The sequence below is a fragment of the Bufo bufo genome, chromosome 7 (assembly GCF_905171765.1).
Source record: "Bufo bufo chromosome 7, aBufBuf1.1, whole genome shotgun sequence".
In the NCBI taxonomy this organism is placed as follows: domain Eukaryota; kingdom Metazoa; phylum Chordata; class Amphibia; order Anura; family Bufonidae; genus Bufo; species Bufo bufo.
In genome coordinates, this window is record NC_053395.1 from 183519474 (window position 1) to 183534430 (window position 14957).

General features: G+C 47.5%; 1 protein-coding gene across 3 annotated transcripts in view; it reads left to right on the plus strand.

Annotated features, from left to right (window-relative positions):
• The first annotated feature begins 886 nt into the window (after positions 1 to 886).
• The window catches only part of ATF2 (activating transcription factor 2), a 96119-nt gene continuing 82048 nt past the window's right edge, over positions 887 to 14957 (plus strand). For 2 of the 3 annotated variants that reach the window (XM_040439626.1, XM_040439628.1), the window contains exon 1: positions 887 to 1200. The gene's annotated coding sequence lies outside the window, so the exon portion shown is untranslated. The remainder of the gene's footprint in view (positions 1201 to 14957) is intronic. The other variant, XM_040439627.1, reaches the window with a different exon arrangement.

Sequence of the window (14957 nt, forward strand, 5' to 3'; positions counted from 1 at the left end):
CTGGATTAGAAGAAATGACCAGAGAACCCCTTTAAGCCACAAATATGAATTTGTATTATTCTTTTTTTAACAAATCTGTATGAAGGCACCAATGAGTGTACAGTGCTTGGTATGGGGTACTCAAAAATCAGTATGTGGGCATGTGCACTCCCAAAGTTTGGAAACTGTCCTGAAATGCCTGACAGTGAAAGGGTCAAACAAGTGGCCAAAAGTAGTGTTGAGCGAACTTGAGTTTGGCGCCTAAAGTTCGGGTTATCGAAGAATTGCGTTATGGACCATAACGGAATTTAGACTCCATAACGCAATTCTTCAATAACCCGATCTTTAGACGCCGAACTTAAAACACAAGTTCGCTCAACACTAGCCAAAAGGTTACGATGGGGCATTGGGGGCAATTTATCCAGAACCAGTGTAAAGCAGAACTGGCTTAGTTGCCCATAGCAACCAATCAAATTCCACCTTTTATTTTTCAGAGCTCCTTTGGAAAATAAAAGCTGGAATCCGGTTGCTATGGGAAACTCAGCCAGTTTGGCTAAATCTCCCCCATTGTCCTTGGGAAGCATGCTCAGAGCACTCAGTGGGGCTTTCACAATGCTCTCCCTGATACATTTCTTCAGTCTATATAACGTTTATTGTGACTGCAAATACTGATACAATAATAATGACACCAGGCCACGTCACCCCCCAACTACTACAGGAAACCAACATGGGACCGAAGGCGCATGCGCGCAAATCAAGCGGCTCATACAGGAAACAAAAGCCCAGAAAGGCAAAGACATCCGGCCCGTGGCTCCGCCCACCCCTCGATGTAGCGCCGCCATTACCACTCCTGGCAAGCCAGTCTCTGATTCGATGACGTAATCCCCTTTGCTGGCTCTACCCCTGACAGCAGCAGGCAGAGATCAAACTCCCACCCGCCCTGCTGTCAAAGCGAGATATCGCGATAACCTGACAGGGAGCTGGTGGGATTTGGCCTTGAGCAAGGTTCAACCCTTCTAGGGGGGTAAGTTTGTAAACACGGAGGTCGCACGGCTGCTCACCTGTCGCGATACGAGCTGCACTACTAGGATGTCGGCTGCCTGGGAGCGCACGGTGACATGGCGGAGCGCATAGAGCCGTAATGTTTTATGTCTTCGGTGCGGGAGATCGGAGCTGCCCAGGTGCTGAAGGACAGTACCCTCCTCCATACTTCCCTGTCAGGTAGGGTGGATGACGGACAGCTGAGGGTCAGGGTCCTAGGCTGCAGCTTTGTACACCCAGGACTGTCTGCCATGATGTCTGGTTACCATGGTAACAGCATCCTGGTTTTCCTAGCCCCCCTGGACCATACACACCAGAGACATGCCTGGCGACCGTGCCAGCCGGTCAGCGGCCCCTCCATTGTTCCCTGTGACTAGTTGTCAGCGTATCTATGGGGGCAGCGCTATTGTTTGCAATGATATGGCCGCCATTCACACCTTACATTATTACGTTCCAGTCTTCACGGGATCGCTTGGCATACGCGGCCGTGCTGTCCTATCTGGCCTCGTAACACGTGTGGTGCCAAGTGTTACACGTGTTGTGCCAAGTCTAATGAGTGTCTGATCAGTAGTGGTCCAACCATTGGGACCCCGAGAATGAGAATCGGGGGTCCTGTATCCCCCCCCCCCGGATGAATGGCGTGCTGCATTCGGCAGTTCTATAGAGATAGACAAGCGGCGCGGCGTGTGCTGAACTGCCCCATTCATAAGGGGGACACGGGACCCCCACTCTCGTCAATGGTAGGGGTCCTAGCATCTGGACCCCCACAGATTAGACACTTATTTGCTATTCCTTCTTGACAGTCCGCATCCCATGCATGTAAATGGGGTGTCCGCAAGTAGACGGAAACGCAGAGGATTCGCCCCTGTGCACACAGCAGCACACTCCTCCGATTTCTGCCATGGCCTTAAAGGGGTTTTCCAGCTTTTTTTTTTTTATTCGAAGCCCGCCACGTGTAAGTGTTGAAAAAAATCATATTCATCCGCTCCGCTCCGGCTCCTGGACTCCCTTCAGTGGTCCTCCAGTCCCTTCCTGGTAATTTCCAGACGGACAGGGTCACAAGTCCCTCCGCAGCCAAAGACTGGGCCTCAACGGGGACCTGTCCCCAAGCAGCAAGTCGCTGCTGGGTCAGTTATTAACACGTCATTGGCTGCCGCGGCACATGTGACCCTGTCCATTCGGACGTTTACAGAAAGAGCAAGGCAGCGGGGAGCCAGTGAGTATGGTTTCTTCACAGGTATAGCAGACCGGGCTTCACATTTAAAAAGTGCACAAAGCTGGAAACCCCCTTTAAGTGATTATCCAGAATTATCCATGGGCGGTCTCATATGGACAGTTTCTTTTTTGGACTGTAATTCATGAATTTGTAAGGGGGATGCACCTAGGTAACGTGCCTATGGACATCCCCTATGGTGATGAAAACATGGAAGATCACTCCCACTATAGCAAAATGATGATGTGTGACATACGGGGATCGGCAACCTCCAGCGCTCCAGCTGTCCTGAAACTACAACTCCCCGAATCCTCCTTTTTATTTATTACAAGAACAGATGAAAAAGAGTGCATGCTGGGAGTTGTAGTTTCACAGCAGCTGAAGTGCCGGAGGTTGCTGATCCCTGACCTATGAAATCGCCGACGGATTGTGTGGAGGCGTTGCCCATAGCAACCAAGCAGAAAATATAAGCATTAACCTGATTGGCTGATCTGGGCAACTGCTCCATTTTTCCTTTGCATCAATTTTTGATAAATCTCCTCTATTTTGTGTTCTGGACAGTGACAACCTGTCTGATGATGGCGGATAACGATCGTTAAAGTCACATACTTAGATATTATTGGCCTATATCAGATCAATGGGGGTCCATCTCCCGGTTCCCTGAGCCTTTTATCTAGGGATGAGCGAAGCGAGCTTCAGATCCTACATCCGAAGTCGCTTCGCTCAAAACTTCGCTTTAATGCTGTACGGAGATCTGTCTCTGTATAGCATAAAAATGTATGGGCTCCGGCGAGGCAAATTTATTGTTTTGACCGAAGTCTCGCGAGACTTAGGTGAATGACTTCGAGATTAGATTTTTCAAATTGAAAACCATTTTAAAACTTGGTTTCGAAGTTTTGCCGAAGTTATTCACCAAAGTCTGCCGGAGCCCATACATTTCAATGCTGTACGACGATGAATCTCCATACAGCATTAAAATAAAGTTTTGAGCTAATTGACTTCGGATCTAGAGGATAGGCCATCAATATCTAAGTCCTGGATAACCCCTTTAATTTGTGTGTGTGATGATAAGATCTGTAATCTACGTAGCTGAATAAAAGCTTGTATTATGCTCCTCCCTGCAAATATTTACCTATCGGCGGTTATACTAGTACCCGGCAGCTGCCACTATTGCGGCTTTATGGCGCTGAATTGCTGTGGGTCGCGCTCAGGTGTTTGCACGGCTTGTGTTTGGAGAAACTCCCTTTATAAGCAAAACCTGAGTGCAGCCTGGAGTTACTTTAAAGGGGTCGTCGAATTTTACAATTGTCACAGCCTGTAATGGGCTTTCCTAGGGATAAGTCTAATTTCCCTAAAATGTCAACTTGCGTTATTTTTACTGATTTGCAACAAATGTATTCTGTGTGAACGCGGCTTAGTAGACTCCTGCACCGCCTTGTAGATGGCTGGTAGTCTTGTAGCCTTGTAGATGGCTGGTAGTCTTGTAGCCTTGTAGATGACTGGTAGTCTTGTAGCCTTGTAGATGGCTGGTAGCCTTGTAGATGGCTGGTAGTCTTGTTTTCTTGTAGATGACTGGTAGTATTGTAGCCTTGTAGATGGCTGGTAGTCTTGTAGCCTTGTAGATGGCTGGTAGTCTTGTAGCCTTGTAGATGACTGGTAGTCTTGTAGCCTTGTAGATGGCTGGTAGTCTTGTAGCCTTGTAGATGACTGGTAGTCTTGTAGCCTTGTAGATGGCTGGTAGTCTTGTAGCCTTGTAGATGACTGGTAGTCTTGTAGCCTTGTAGATGGCTGGTAGTCTTGTAGCCTTGTAGATGACTGGTAGTCTTGTAGCCTTGTAGATCACTGGTAGTCTTGTAGCCTTGTAGATGACTGGTAGTCTTGTAGCCTTGTAGATGACTGGTAGTCTTGTAGCCTTGTAGATGGCTGGTAGCCTTGTAGGTGGCTGGTAGTCTTGTAGCCTTGTAGATGACTGAAAGTCTTGTAGCCTTGTAGGTGGCTGGTAGTCTTGTAGCCTTGTAGATGACTGAAAGTCTTGTAGCCTTGTAGATGGCTGGTAGTCTTGTAGCCTTGTAGATGACTGGTAGTCTTGTAGCCTTGTAGATGACTGGAAGTATTGTAGCCTTGTAGATGGCTGGTAGTCTTGTAGCCTTGTAGATGACTGAAAGTCTTGTAGCCTTGTAGATGGCTGGTAGTCTTGTAGCCTTGTAGATGGCTGGTAGTCTTGTAGCCTTGTTGATGGCTGGTAGTCTTGTAGCCTTGTAGATGACTGGTAGTATTGTAGCCTTGTATATGACTGGTAGTATTGTAGCCTTGTAGGTGACTGGTAGTATTGTAGGCTTGTAGATGACTGGTAGTCTTGTAGCCTTGTAGATGACTGGTAGCCTTGTAGATGGCTGGTAGTCTTGTATTCTTGTAGATGACTGGTAGTATTGTAGCCTTGTAGATGACTGGTAGTCTTGTAGCCTTGTAGATGGCTGGTAGTCTTGTAGCCTTGTAGATGACTGGTAGTCTTGTAGCCTTGTAGATGACTGGTAGGTTGTAGATGGCTGGTAGTTTTGTAGCCTTGTAGATGACTGGTAGTATTGTAGCCTTGTAGATGACTGGTAGTATTGTAGCCTCGTAGATGACTGTTAGTCTTGTAGCCTTGTAGATGGCTGGTAGCCTTGTAGCCTTGTAGGTGGCTGGTAGTCTTGTAGCCTTGTAGATGACTGAAAGTCTTGTAGCCTTGTAGATGGCTGGTAGTCTTGTAGCCTTGTAGATGACTGGTAGTCTTGTAGCCTTGTAGATGGCTGGTAGTCTTGTAGCCTTGTAGATGACTGGTAGTCTTGTAGCCTTGTAGATGACTGGAAGTATTGTAGCCTTGTAGATGGCTGGTAGTCTTGTAGCCTTGTAGATGGCTGGTAGTCTTGTAGCCTTGTAGATGACTGAAAGTCTTGTAGCCTTGTAGATGGCTGGTAGTCTTGTAGCCTTGTAGATGGCTGGTAGTCTTGTAGCCTTGTTGATGGCTGGTAGTCTTGTAGCCTTGTAGATGACTGGTAGTATTGTAGCCTTGTATATGACTGGTAGTATTGTAGCCTTGTAGATGACTGGTAGTATTGTAGGCTTGTAGATGACTGGTAGTCTTGTAGCCTTGTAGATGACTGGTAGCCTTGTAGATGGCTGGTAGTCTTGTATTCTTGTAGATGACTGGTAGTCTTGTAGCCTTGTAGATGGCTGGTAGTCTTGTAGCCTTGTAGATGGCTGGTAGTCTTGTAGCCTTGTAGATGACTGGTAGTCTTGTAGCCTTGTAGATGGCTGGTAGTCTTGTAGCCTTGTAGATGACTGGTAGTCTTGTAGCCTTGTAGATGGCTGGTAGTCTTGTAGCCTTGTAGATGGCTGGTAGTCTTGTAGCCTTGTTGATGGCTGGTAGTCTTGTAGCCTTGTAGATGACTGGTAGTATTGTAGCCTTGTATATGACTGGTAGTATTGTAGCCTTGTAGATGACTGGTAGTATTGTAGGCTTGTAGATGACTGGTAGTCTTGTAGCCTTGTAGATGACTGGTAGCCTTGTAGATGGCTGGTAGTCTTGTATTCTTGTAGATGACTGGTAGTATTGTAGCCTTGTAGATGACTGGTAGTCTTGTAGCCTTGTAGATGGCTGGTAGTCTTGTAGCCTTGTAGATGACTGGTAGTCTTGTAGCCTTGTAGATGACTGGTAGGTTGTAGATGGCTGGTAGTTTTGTAGCCTTGTAGATGACTGGTAGTATTGTAGCCTTGTAGATGACTGGTAGTATTGTAGCCTCGTAGATGACTGTTAGTCTTGTAGCCTTGTAGATGACTGGTAGCCTTGTAGATGACTGGAAGTCTTGTAGCCTTGTAGATGACTGGTAGCCTTGTAGATGGCTGGTAGTCTTGTAGCCTTGTAGATGACTGGAAGTCTTGTAGCCTTGTAGATGACTGGTAGCCTTGTAGATGACTGGAAGTCTTGTAGCCTTGTAGATGACTGGTAGTATTGTAGCCTTGTAGATGACTGGTAGTATTGTAGCCTTGTAGATGTCTGGTAGTCTTGTAGCCTTGTTGATGGCTGGTAGTCTTGTAGCCTTGTAGATGACTGGTAGTATTGTAGCCTTGTATATGACTGGTAGTATTGTAGCCTTGTAGATGACTGGTAGTATTGTAGGCTTGTAGATGACTGGTAGTCTTGTAGCCTTGTAGATGACTGGTAGCCTTGTAGATGGCTGGTAGTCTTGTATTCTTGTAGATGACTGGTAGTCTTGTAGCCTTGTAGATGGCTGGTAGTCTTGTAGCCTTGTAGATGGCTGGTAGTCTTGTAGCCTTGTAGATGACTGGTAGTCTTGTAGCCTTGTAGATGGCTGGTAGTCTTGTAGCCTTGTAGATGACTGGTAGTCTTGTAGCCTTGTAGATGGCTGGTAGTCTTGTAGCCTTGTAGATGGCTGGTAGTCTTGTAGCCTTGTTGATGGCTGGTAGTCTTGTAGCCTTGTAGATGACTGGTAGTATTGTAGCCTTGTATATGACTGGTAGTATTGTAGCCTTGTAGATGACTGGTAGTATTGTAGGCTTGTAGATGACTGGTAGTCTTGTAGCCTTGTAGATGACTGGTAGCCTTGTAGATGGCTGGTAGTCTTGTATTCTTGTAGATGACTGGTAGTATTGTAGCCTTGTAGATGACTGGTAGTCTTGTAGCCTTGTAGATGGCTGGTAGTCTTGTAGCCTTGTAGATGACTGGTAGTCTTGTAGCCTTGTAGATGACTGGTAGGTTGTAGATGGCTGGTAGTTTTGTAGCCTTGTAGATGACTGGTAGTATTGTAGCCTTGTAGATGACTGGTAGTATTGTAGCCTCGTAGATGACTGTTAGTCTTGTAGCCTTGTAGATGACTGGTAGCCTTGTAGATGACTGGAAGTCTTGTAGCCTTGTAGATGACTGGTAGCCTTGTAGATGGCTGGTAGTCTTGTAGCCTTGTAGATGACTGGAAGTCTTGTAGCCTTGTAGATGACTGGTAGCCTTGTAGATGACTGGAAGTCTTGTAGCCTTGTAGATGACTGGTAGTATTGTAGCCTTGTAGATGACTGGTAGTATTGTAGCCTTGTAGATGTCTGGTAGTCTTGTAGCCTTGTAGATGGCTGGTAGTCTTGTAGCCTTGTAGATGGCTTGTAGTCTTGTAGCCTTGTAGATGGCTGGTAGTCTTGTAGCCTTAAGAAAAGATTAGTCATCACTTCTGTTAATGTGAAAGCAATCAGAAATGTCCTTGTATATAACATTAACCCCTCAGGTGCGGCACCCAGCTCCCTGTCACAGAGGTTGGGTGCAGGCTATGTGATTCTGCCGCCGCACCCGCCTCCTGTATCTGTTTTAGACGTTAATTTTCATTGGTAGCGCAGTGCGCCTGGCCCTCCTCCGCCCCTCTTTCCTCATTGGCAGCAGTGGCACAGGGGGAGGGAGAGAGAGACTGCTGCTGAGGGAACATGGCGCGCGCTGACAGCAGTAGCGCAGCCTAGTATCGGTTAAAGGCAAATCCCGGTGCCGAACTGATACCGGGACAAAAGTATTGATTGGGTATCAAAATTTCGATACCCGCAACAACCCTAGGTACAGCCACATGCCACGGCTGCGATGTGGGCACCTTGCGGCTGAGTACCGCTCTTCTGTTTCAGCCAGAGTGGGATCAAATGAACTAATTAGGACTTCATTAGGCTCCTTATATTGATGACCTAGCCTCAGGACAGGTCTCAAATATCTGATTGGTGAGGGTCCGACACCGCACACCCCTACAATCAGCTGTTCCCTGCAGCCCCCGGTGCTGGAACTAGCGCTGTGAATGAAGCAGGAAGCACAGCGCCATCCAAACTGTAGTGGCCGTGCTGGGTTACTGCAGGTGATCTCCCATTCACTTCAGTGGTAACTAAGCTGCAGTACCTGGCATGGCCTACACTTTGAACAGAGCTATGCTTCCTGCTCCATTCAAGAACTAATTTCGACAACAGAGGCTGCAGGGAACAGGTTATTTGTGGGGATGCAGGGTGTCGGACCCTCATGACCTGAGGATAGGTCATCAACATCAGGAGCCTTTAAATCCTCTTTCATAATGAAGACTGAATAAACAATAATTAGTTAATTTGATCCTGCTTTGTCTTATAAGGCCGTGCGGTAATCGGCTGCAAGACGGCCACATCACAGCCGTGGGATGGGAAGACTGCACCATGTAATACTGTACCCTATAGATTTCAAAATGAATGGGTCAAACCTCTTAGTGACAGCACTTGGGATTTACTTGCAGGTTGAGAAGGCGCACCACTGTGACCACTGAGGTGGTAAAAGATTGACACAGCTTTAGTATAGCAGAGGGGCACTGCTGTGACTACTGGGGAAAGAGGGAGAACACTGCTATTACTAATGGGGAGAGGGGGAAACAGAGGTGACTATTGTTGGGAATGGATGGAATCAGTGCTTTGGAGGATGGGGCACTGCAGCTGATATACTGTATATACACTGTGGAGGATGGGGCACTGCGGATGATATACTGTATATACACTGTGGAGGATGGGGCACTGCGGATGATATACTGTATATACTCTGTGGAGGATGGGGCACTGCGGATGGTATACTGTATATACTCTGTGGAGGATGGGGCACTGCGGATGGTATACTGTATATACTCTGTGGAGGATGGGGCACTGCAGATAATATTCTGTATATACACTGTGGAGTATGGGGCACTGCAGCTTATATACTGTATATACTCTGTGGAGGATGGGGCACCGCGGATGGTATACTGTATATACTCTGTGGAGGATGGGGCACTGCGGATGGTATACTGTATATACACTGTGGAGGATGGGGCACTGCAGATAATATACTGTATATACACTGTGGAGGATGGGGCACTGCAGCTTATATACTGTATATACTCTGTGGAGGATGGGGCACTGCGGATGGTATACTGTATATACACTGTGGAGGATGGGGCACTGCGGATGATATACTGTATATACACTGTGGAGGATGGGGCACTGCAGATAATATACTGTATATACACTGTGGAGGATGGGGCACTGCAGCTGATATACTGTACATACACTGTGGAGGATGGGGCACTGCGGATGGTATACTGTATATACACTGTGGAGGATGGGGCACTGCGGATGGTATACTGTATATACACTGTGGAGGATGGGGCACTGCAGCTGATATACTGTATATACACTGTGGAGGATGGGGCACCGCGGATGGTATACTGTATATACTCTGTGGAGGATGGGGCACTGCGGATGGTATACTGTATATACACTGTGGAGGATGGGGCACTGCAGATAATATACTGTATATACACTGTGGAGGATGGGGCACTGCAGCTTATATACTGTATATACTCTCTGGAGGATGGGGCACTGCGGATGGTATACTGTATATACACTGTGGAGGATGGGGCACTGCGGATGATATACTGTATATACACTGTGGAGGATGGGGCACTGCAGATAATATACTGTATATACACTGTGGAGGATGGGGCACTGCGGATGGTATACTGTATATACACTGTAGAGGATGGGGCACTGCGGATGGTATACTGTATATACACTGTGGAGGATGGGGCACTGCGGATGGTATACTGTATATACACTGTGGAGGATGGGGCACTGCAGGTAATATACTGTATATACACTGTGGAGGATGGGGCATTGCGGATGGTATACTGTGTATACACTGTGGAGGATGGGGCATTGCAGCTAATATACTGTATATACACTGTGGAGGATGGGGCACTGCAGCTAATATACTGTATATACACTGTGGAGGATGGGGCACTGCGGATGATATACTGTATATACACTGTGGAGGATGGGGCACTGCAGCTAATATACTGTATATACACTGTGGAGGATGGGGCACTGCGGATGATATACTGTATATACACTGTGGAGGATGGGGCACTGCGGATGATATACTGTATATACACTGTGGAGGATGGGGCACTGCGGATGGTATACTGTATATACACTGTGGAGGATGGGCACTGCGGATGGTATACTGTATATACACTGTGGAGGATGGGGCACCGCGGATGGTATACTGTATATACACTGTGGAGGATGGGGCACTGCGGATGGTATACTGTATATACACTGTGGAGGATGGGGCACTGCGGATGGTATACTGTATATACACTGTGGAGGATGGGGCACTGCGGATGGTATACTGTATATACACTGTGGGGGATGGGGCACCGCGGATGGTATACTGTATATACACTGTGGAGGATGAGGCACTGCGGAGTGTATACTGTATATACACTGTGGAGGATGGGGCACTGCGGATGGTATACTGTATATACACTGTGCAGGATGGGGCACTGCGGATGATATACTGTATATACACTGTGGAGGATGGGGCACTGCGGATGGTATACTGTATATACACTGTGGAGGATGGGGCACTGCGGATGGTATACTGTATATACACTGTGGAGGATGGGGCACTGCGGATGGTATACTGTATATACACTGTGGAGGATGGGGCACCGCGGATGGTATACTGTATATACACTGTGGAGGATGGGGCACTGCGGATGGTATACTGTATATACACTGTGGAGGATGGGGCACTGCGGATGGTATACTGTATATACACTGTGGAGGATGGGGCACTGCGGATGGTATACTGTATATACACTGTGGAGGATGGGGCACTGCGGATGGTATACTGTATATACACTGTGGGGGATGGGGCACCGCGGATGGTATACTGTATATACACTGTGGAGGATGGGGCACTGCGGATGGTATACTGTATATACACTGTGGAGGATGGGGCACTGCGGATGGTATACTGTATATACACTGTGGAGGATGGGGCACTGCGGATGGTATACTGTATATACACTGTGGAGGATGGGGCACTGCGGATGGTATACTGTATATACACTGTGGGGGATGGGGCATTGCGGATGGTATACTGTATATACACTGTGGAGGATGGGGCACTGCGGATGGTATACTGTATATACACTGTAGAGGATGGGGCACTGCGGATGGTATACTGTATATACACTGTGGAGGATGGGGCACTGCGGATGGTATACTGTATATACACTGTGGGGGATGGGGCACCGCGGATGGTATACTGTATATACACTGTGGAGGATGGGGCACTGCAGCTAATATACTGTATATACACTGTGGAGGATGGGGCACTGCGGATGATATACTGTATATACACTGTGGAGGATGGGGCACTGCAGCTAATATACTGTATATACACTGTGGAGGATGGGGCACTGCGGATGATATACTGTATATACACTGTGGAGGATGGGGCACTGCGGATGATATACTGTATATACACTGTGGAGGATGGGGCACTGCGGATGGTATACTGTATATACACTGTGGAGGATGGGCACTGCGGATGGTATACTGTATATACACTGTGGAGGATGGGGCACCGCGGATGGTATACTGTATATACACTGTGGAGGATGGGGCACTGCGGATGGTATACTGTATATACACTGTGGAGGATGGGGCACTGCGGATGGTATACTGTATATACACTGTGGAGGATGGGGCACTGCGGATGGTATACTGTATATACACTGTGGGGGATGGGGCACCGCGGATGGTATACTGTATATACACTGTGGAGGATGAGGCACTGCGGAGTGTATACTGTATATACACTGTGGAGGATGGGGCACTGCGGATGGTATACTGTATATACACTGTGGAGGATGGGGCACTGCGGATGATATACTGTATATACACTGTGGAGGATGGGGCACTGCGGATGGTATACTGTATATACACTGTGGAGGATGGGGCACTGCGGATGGTATACTGTATATACACTGTGGAGGATGGGGCACTGCGGATGGTATACTGTATATACACTGTGGAGGATGGGGCACCGCGGATGGTATACTGTATATACACTGTGGAGGATGGGGCACTGCGGATGGTATACTGTATATACACTGTGGAGGATGGGGCACTGCGGATGGTATACTGTATATACACTGTGGAGGATGGGGCACTGCGGATGGTATACTGTATATACACTGTGGAGGATGGGGCACTGCGGATGGTATACTGTATATACACTGTGGGGGATGGGGCATTGCGGATGGTATACTGTATATACACTGTGGAGGATGGGGCACTGCGGATGGTATACTGTATATACACTGTAGAGGATGGGGCACTGCGGATGGTATACTGTATATACACTGTGGAGGATGGGGCACTGCGGATGGTATACTGTATATACACTGTGGGGGATGGGGCACCGCGGATGGTATACTGTATATACACTGTGGAGGATGGGGCACTGCGGATGGTATACTGTATATACACTGTGGAGGATGGGGCACTGCGGATGGTATACTGTATATACACTGTGGAGGATGGGGCACTGCGGATGGTATACTGTATATACACTGTGGAGGATGGGGCACTGCGGATGGTATACTGTATATACACTGTGGGGGATGGGGCATTGCGGATGGTATACTGTATATACACTGTGGGGGATGGGGCATTGCGGATGGTATACTGTATATACACTGTGGAGGATGGGGCACTGCGGATGGTATACTGTATATACACTGTGGAGGATGGGGCACTGCGGATGGTATACTGTATATACACTGTGGAGGATGGGGCACTGCGGATGGTATACTGTATATACACTGTGGGGGATGGGGCACCGCGGATGGTATACTGTATATACACTGTGGAGGATGGGGCACTGCGGATGGTATACTGTATATACACTGTGGAGGATGGGGCACTGCGGATGGTATACTGTATATACACTGTGGAGGATGGGGCACTGCGGATGGTATACTGTATATACACTGTGGAGGATAGGGGACTGCGGATGGTATACTGTATATACACTGTAGAGGATGGGGCACTGCGGATGGTATACTGTATATACACTGTGGCCACAGTTGATAAGTTTTTTCTGTTTAGTAGGTGTTGATCCTGCTGTGATTACTGGGGGTTATACTGCGTTCACACCTCCTGGTTGTGGTGCAGGGCCCAACACTTTGCTCCCCACTGATTTCTAGCCCATTTCCCCAGGCTTGGCGTCCATTGAACTCTATGCCGTGGGCCTATAGGAGCTTTGTGTGTCAACCATCATGCACAGTCCTGCGGTTAAGGGACCAGGTTTGAAAGCCGGTTTATCTCAGACTGACACAGCTAGCAACCAGTTACACACAGAGCAAAATGAGCTTGAAGGTTACAAAAAGAAAATGAAGCAATGCAGTCAGTAATGGTAAGTGTTCGGGGAGCAGTAGACGCTGCTGGCTGTACTTCGGGGCTTTATTCATATTAGGCAATGATGTGGAAGTTGTCAGGCAATGATGTGGAAGTTAAAATGTGGGGGGTTGAGTCCGCACAACCCGTATGTAGGTGCATATCACTATGGCGAAATACATATACAAACGGAAAGTGCAAATGTGATCGCACACTACATCCAGCACTCTGCCCTGCCTCTATGCTGGATGAGGCATTGGTGTACATTTTGGCCAAAGTGTAATAAGCCACTCACCGCGTCAAGGTCGTCTCATTTGAGTGGTCCCTAACACTTGTTCCTACCTGTTTATGGGCCATGACAGCCACATAGGGACCACAAGTGTTAGGGACCACTCAAATGAGACGACCTTGACGCGGTGAGTGGCTTATTACGCTTTGGCCAAAATGTACACCAATGTCTCATCCAGCATAGAGGCAGGGCAGAGTGCTGGATGTAGTGTGCGATCACATTTGCATTTTCCGAATGATGTGGAAGTTGTCGGGCTCGGCTCACTTCTCATTTTTGTACAAGTTACAGTATTCTCCAACTTATACCTGTGACGTGTCTCTAGGTCCCCGTGGCATATGCCGGGCTGGTATGTATCAACACGCCTTCGTTGTATAGGAAGACTATGCTGTCCTATGCTGAGGGATACAGTAAAAAAATAAAAATACACCACGTAGTGTATGTATGAGCGAGGTATCCTATTGTATGCCTTCTTGTGGGATATGGCACAGCCTTACCGTACGTTGGGAGATCCTCCTGACATGTACCTCATAGGCCCAACACAAGATGTGAACAGAGACTCCGCTTTGCTGTTCTCTCCCGATCCAAAAATCTGCAAAACAATAAAAGATTAAAAAAGAGACAGCATTGTTCTCTGCAGCGCGTTCTTTTCTTCGTCACCTTCTCCGCTTTCCAGGCTCCTGGGTTCTGTGGCTATTTGCATATTTCATTTGCACATTTTGTCCAGATCTGGTGGACTCTTCTGTTAGGGTTCATGCACACAACCGTATGTATTTTGTGGTCCTCAAAAAACGGATCCACAAAACATACGTGTGCATTCCGTATTTTGCGGAACAGAACGGCTGGCCTCTAATAGAACAGTCCTATCCCTGTCCTACAATAATAGGACACGTTCAATTTTGTTGTGGAACGGACATGTGGACATACGGAAAAAGAATGCACACGGAGTAACTTCTTTTGCGGAAATGAAATGAATGGTTCTGCATACTGTCTGCAAAAAAAAACGGAATGGACAAGAAAAGAAAATTGTGTGCATGAGCCCTTAGGCTGGTTTTACACGAGCCAGTGCAATGCATGTGCCTGCGAGAACTCCCGTCCTGACCTACATGGCACTCGTAGCATTATGTCAGTGTTATAGAATACATTCCAGGAATTTAAGGGTTACATAGCATCGTAAAT